This window comes from Bos grunniens, chromosome 4 (genome assembly GCF_055505025.1).
Source record: "Bos grunniens cultivar Pamir isolate PY7600 chromosome 4, Bosgru_T2T1.0, whole genome shotgun sequence".
NCBI classification, from domain to species: domain Eukaryota; kingdom Metazoa; phylum Chordata; class Mammalia; order Artiodactyla; family Bovidae; genus Bos; species Bos grunniens.
In genome coordinates, this window is record NC_141168.1 from 64214219 (window position 1) to 64220218 (window position 6000).

Sequence of the window (6000 nt, forward strand, 5' to 3'; positions counted from 1 at the left end):
TTAATTCAGATTCCTTCCTTTACTTCTTTAGACTGATTTTGCCAAGTTTTGACTAAGTATAAGGAGGAATGTGACTTAGGTAGGGATTAAATGAGGAAGAACAGGTTCCAGTCTCATTACGCCACAAGGAGTCAATCTGACAGAATCTTCTCTACCTTCCAGGGTTTTGATGGAGGTGAAAGAGGAGTGAAAAAGCTGACTTAAAACTCAACATTCAAAAAGCTAAGATAATTGCATCCAGTCCCACCCCTTCATGGCGAAAGGATGGGGAAAAAAGTGGAAGCAGTGACAAACTATTTTCTTGGGCTCCAGATTCACTGCAGATGATGACTGTAGCCATGAAATTAAAAGTTGCTTGCTCCTTGGAAGGAAAGCTATGACAAACCTAAAGAATGCATTAAAAAGCAGAGACATCACTTGGCCAACAAAAGTCTGTATAGTCAAAACTATAGTTTTTCCAGTAGTCGTGTATGGATGTGAGAGTTGAACTATAAAGAAGGCTGAGCACCAAACAATTGATGCTTTCAAACTGTGGTGCTGGAGAATATGCTTGAGAGTCTTTTGAACTACAAGGAGATCAAACCAGCCAATCCTAAAGGAAATCAACCCTGAATATTCATTGGAAGCTCTGATGCTGAAGCTGAAGCTCCAATACTTTGGCCACCTGATCCAAAGACCTACCTTATTGGAAAAGACCTGGATGCTGGGAAAGATTGAGGGCAAGAGAAGAAAAGGGGGCATCAGAGGATAAGATCGTTGGATGGTTGGATGACATCATCAACACAATGGACAGGAGTTTGAGCAAACTCCGGGAGATAGTGAAAGATGGGAAGCCTGGCATACTGCAGTCCATGGGGTCACAAAGAGTCAGACAGCCAGTCAGCCAGTTCAGTCACTCAGTTGTGTCTGACTCTTTGTGGGTCAGACAAGTATTAGAGCTTCAGCTTCAGCATCAGTCCTTCCAATGAATATTCAGGACTGATTTCCTTTAGGATTGACTGGTTGGATCTCCTTGCAGTCCAAGGGACTCTCAAGAGTTTTCTCCAACACCACAGTTCAAAAACATGAATTCTTCAGCACTCAGCTTTCTTTGTGGTCCAACTCTCACATCCATACCTGACTACTGGAAAAACCAAAGCTTTGACTAAACAGACCTTTGTTGGCAAAGTAAGCGGTCTGCTTTTTAATACAAATAAACAACTGAACAACACAAAAGGGTTCTGAGTAGAAATGAAGGAGCTGTCTTTGTCCCACCACTGGCAGTTACTGGATGCTGGTCAGCAAGTCTAAAGGCAAAGCCATAGATCACACAAAGCCAACTATGGAACCTTGGGCCCTGTTAATAACTTACACAGAATCTTCAGTGTATGTATGGCCAAATGGTATTTGTATTCTTGAATGCCACGCTGCTGGGTACATTCTCAATATGCACAGAGTCTAAAACAATCTAAAGGAGAATTTCATTGTGTAGGTAATTTCAGAGCATCCTTGAGGTCAAGAAATAAAATGTTGGCCAGATAGCTCAGAGGTCAAGATCTAGGCATGTGTTTTTCACTGCCTCCAGCTACAACTACTCCTGGTGTTCAGAAAGGCTTAACAAGAATCAGGACAATTTCTGAGTGTTTATCAGCAGCTGCCAGAATTGTGAGTTGACATTCTCTTAGAGCAACATTTTTTTTTAATTTTTTAATTACGGGATAGTTGGTTTACAATATTGTGTCAGTTTCAGGTGTACAGCACAGAGAGCAACATTATTTGTTGTCCTGGGTGGAAGCTGTTTTCTTTTTTCTTCCCTGAAATAATAGCTACAATTTAAATATCATCAACGGTAATGATCAAATTTGAGTTTCATTTTATGTTGCAAAATTTGTTAGTCCCAGCTTACTCTACTCATGCCATTGTAAATCTACTACTGCTGACTTTTATTTAAAGGTCTTTGTGTGGGAGATGGTTTTTCTTCAACCCTATTTTTTACCAGGAGATAATTATATATTCATCAATCTATACACAGGTATGACTCTTACAAACACAGTCAAGGAAGGAATGTCAGGCATTCTTCTCCATCACATGCTGTGCATGCCATCACAGGTGGATTCTATCAGAGTTTCCCTTCTCTTGTGTCTCAAGCACCACCAAGGCAGTTGGTGACTGCTCTCACACTCACACACTACAGCAGGGAGCTGTCACCTCACTGGGTACCTGGATCCTTGGTATTTGCAGCTGTATACTGGAGACCCCAGGGCAACCGGAGCTTTCCAAGGAATTTACATAATAAAGGGAGAGTTTTCTGTTTTCCCAGAAATTGGGTCATAAAGAAAATCAGGACACTAGTGTACCCCCCTCATACCTTCCATGGAATCGTGGGTTGATAAGCATTTAGGCACCAGCCGCAGGCGTGCACACCTCGGGACTTTAGTGCACACGAATTCAGGATGTCTTAGAGAACATGAAACATCAGGGACTGGGTCTGTGCTACAGTCTCAATTGGAGATTAGGAACCTGGGGTCCCTGAACTTTCCCCAATGGCTCTCCGAATATGAATGGGAAAAATGATATCTTTATTGCCATTAACCTTAAAGTCATAAAGTCAAATTTAGTACTTCCTTCCACTGTGAATATAGGCAACAAATCACAGTAGAATTAGCAGTGCTTTTGAGAATAGAAACCACAGGTACATTCATATAACATCCAGCTGTCACAGACATCTCAAAATGCCATTTACATTCATTACTAATTCAATAGTTACTTTACCCAGCACTGGATCTTGTTGTTGAATGCATTAATAAAGATGCACATATATTACTGTATCTTAACTTTCATTAGTATTTTTACGACTACATTTAACATATGTGGTTTCCTCTGTATTTAATTTTATTTGCAGTGTGTCTCCAGGTGTCCAGAAAACTCTGGAAGAAGACTGGCCCCTGGAAGAAATGATCAGTAGCCCAAGGACTTCTGGTCACAGCGCTGTGCAGAGATCTTCCAGTGTTCTTCAGAAGGCCATCCTGTCTCCATGAGTCATAACCAGGGCTGTTGTTCCCAGTACATCAGTGAGCATCAGGAAAATATTAAATGCTCCTTAACTGGTTAGTGAATAGGCTCTGATCTGAGCTCTCTGAGTGCCCTTCCACCTCTCCAGACACCCTGGCTGCAGGAATCCCTGGTGAGCACTAAAGCGGAACAGCCTTTGAACCAGCTAAGTCTTCCGCTGCCTGAGGTCGTCCTGCATTTCCCCCCACCCCATCCGCCTCCCACCATTGCTGCCAGAGCTATCAGACCCCAACCCTCCTGAAAGAGGGACTGTCATCTCGCAGGGAAACAAGCCCAGTACCCACCTGACCACCCCAAGGCTGCAGTGTCCTGCTTGCCTTGCCTTTTGCATGGCCTCTTTGGGCCCGTAGTGTTGAAGTATTTTGACTATCCTCCTAGTCACAGTCACACTCTCCTGCCCCTACATCTCTGCCACTTTCACAAGGGAGATATCATGAATTTGTACTTGCTGACATGTTGTGTGAAGGGCCCCAAGGTCCCACTTCTCTATATTTTTCTAAAAATGCTACCACTGGATGAACCCAGTGAAATTCACAAGAATGACAGTGTTGCACTGGAAAAGACCCTGACGCAGGGAAAGATTGAAGGCAAAGGGAGAAGGAGGCAGCCGAGGATGAGATGGTTAGATAGCATCACTGACTCAATGGAAATGAATTTGAGCAAATTCCAGGAGATAGTGAAGGACGGGGGAGCCTGGTGTGCTGCAGTCCATGAGGTTGCAAAGAGTCAGATAATAACAATGTTGCACCGAAGGGGAGGCAGCTTGTAGGGGAGGCAGCTCACAGGTGCTCTGCCTCTACCCTGTCAGCTGTCATTCATTGAACTAAACCCTGAACTGGGGCTCAAGCCCTGTGTGGTCCTTGGAGGACTGAGGCCCCCGAGTTCTCCTTGGCTCTGAGCACATATCTACAGCTGACCTTCACTAAGATCTAGACTCAGATTTCTAAGTGAAAATGGCTAAATAGCAGCTCTCCATCACCACCTATGGGGCTTCCCAGGTGGCGCAGTGGTAACGGATTCGTCTGCCAATGCAGGAGAGGCAAGAGACATGGGTTTGATCCCTGGTTGGGAAGATCCCTGAAGTAGGAAATGGCAACCCACTCCAGTATTCTTGGCGCCTGGAGAATTCCATGGACAGAGGAGCCTGGCGGACTGCGGTCCATGGTGTTGCAAAAAGCCAGACACAGTTGAGCACAAGCACCTGACCACCACCTATGTGACACCTCACACACCAAAATAAGGGCCTTTTCCTAACTCACAGCTCTCACATAGGTAGGTAGATAGCTTCATTATTGCTTTAAAGTAAGGAAATTAACAAAAAACTTTGGAAATTTCTCTACTGATCCAAGAATGTCCCATTCAAACATTTTGTTCGCAGGCTGGTATATTATTTCAGACTCTAAATGGCAAATGATGCCTTTTGGATGTGGGGATCTCTGTGGTGTGCTGCTGAGCTGTTGCTAAGGCAGCCTGGCTTGGGTGTCAGCTGGAAGTGGCTTTCTGGCTGCTCCAGTGGGCTGGGCACTCAAAGTCAAAATAGCTGAGTGGATTTTCTCTCTGTCGTTTCCAAGCTGCATGCCCCTGGGGAACCACTCGGGTTTCCAAGCCTCAGCTATGTATCTAACCCAAAGTCGGTGTGGGGTTTAAAGGAATGTAAAAGGCCCAGCCCATGACTAGCATATAATAAGAACTCAGTCATTTGTTATTTTTGTTATCTTGGACTGAACCAAGGGGTTGCATGCAGCCAACAGTCTGTTTGGAAGGGTAGAGGAAGGGCTGAACTTTATTATATCATTGTCGACTGAAATTCTTCATTATAGAGGCATTCTTGAGGTTAATAACTTTTTTAAAATGCAAATAGCTCTAGGGTTTACTTCATTAAGCAATTAGCTGTCACTGTCACTGAAAGGATATGTGTGATTGGGACAAAAATATAACCTGTGATTGTCCACAGCTTCCCCTCCTCTGGAGACTGGCAGTGAATGAGGTGAAATATGCTTTCAAAGAGAGAGAGGATGAGGGGGAGGGGCAGGTCCATAGTCCTGGATCCCCAGGGGTTCCTGCCAGGTAGGCCTGAAGTCTGAGGCCCAGTTTCCACTGTGCAGCCTGAGGAGGAAGAAGGTGCTTTGGGGAAGCACTAAAAAGAGAAAACTTGAGGCAGTTAAAGTTTAGAAGAAAGTTGGTGGGAGAAGGGGGACGGGGACTGTGATGTACCACTGCTGTGGTCGACATAATTCGTATTCCAGGTCGGGTGCTCCAGGAGCAGGACTACGATGGAATCTGCACTGTGAAGATTAACCAGTCGGTACATCTGGGAAAAGCGTAAAAAGGTCTTTCATTTGATGATTATTTTGCACCCTAGAGATTGGGACCCTATCCTGTCAGAGTAATGCCGATGACCATACTTCAGCTATGCCCTCAGCCGACCGTTTCAAGGCTTTCTTGTGTGGGCAGCTTCTGAGAGATGTGGAATGTGCTGCAGCCCGTGGAGCCCATGGTCCTGGGCCCAGTCTTGCTCTTCTGCTGGGACCTGGTCCCACAGTCTGGTGTGATGTTGTATGGGATCTCATACCAGTAGATCAAACACTCTGTAAGGTCTTAAGATAGTGGTCGTGGCTGAGGCCTACAGATGGAAAAGGCAAATCTGTATCCAAAATATGTGTATATTCTTGAAGTGCTGGTTTGTCTAGGTTTGAGGGGACCCAGTATAGTCAATTCCTTGTAAGTTGACCACTTGGTCTCTTCAAGGAATGGTGTCATATTGGGGGCTGGCTCATTGCTGGTCTCTGTTCAACAATGGTAATTATTAGCCTTAGGCCCTTCTCTTTCCACTCAAAAGGGGTGACCAGTACAAAGATTTATCTTGCTAAGTGAGAGTCCATACTTCTGGCCCATGAATCACCGCCATCTTTGCCTCTGTGGCCAGAAGGGCTACTCACATCACAGCCT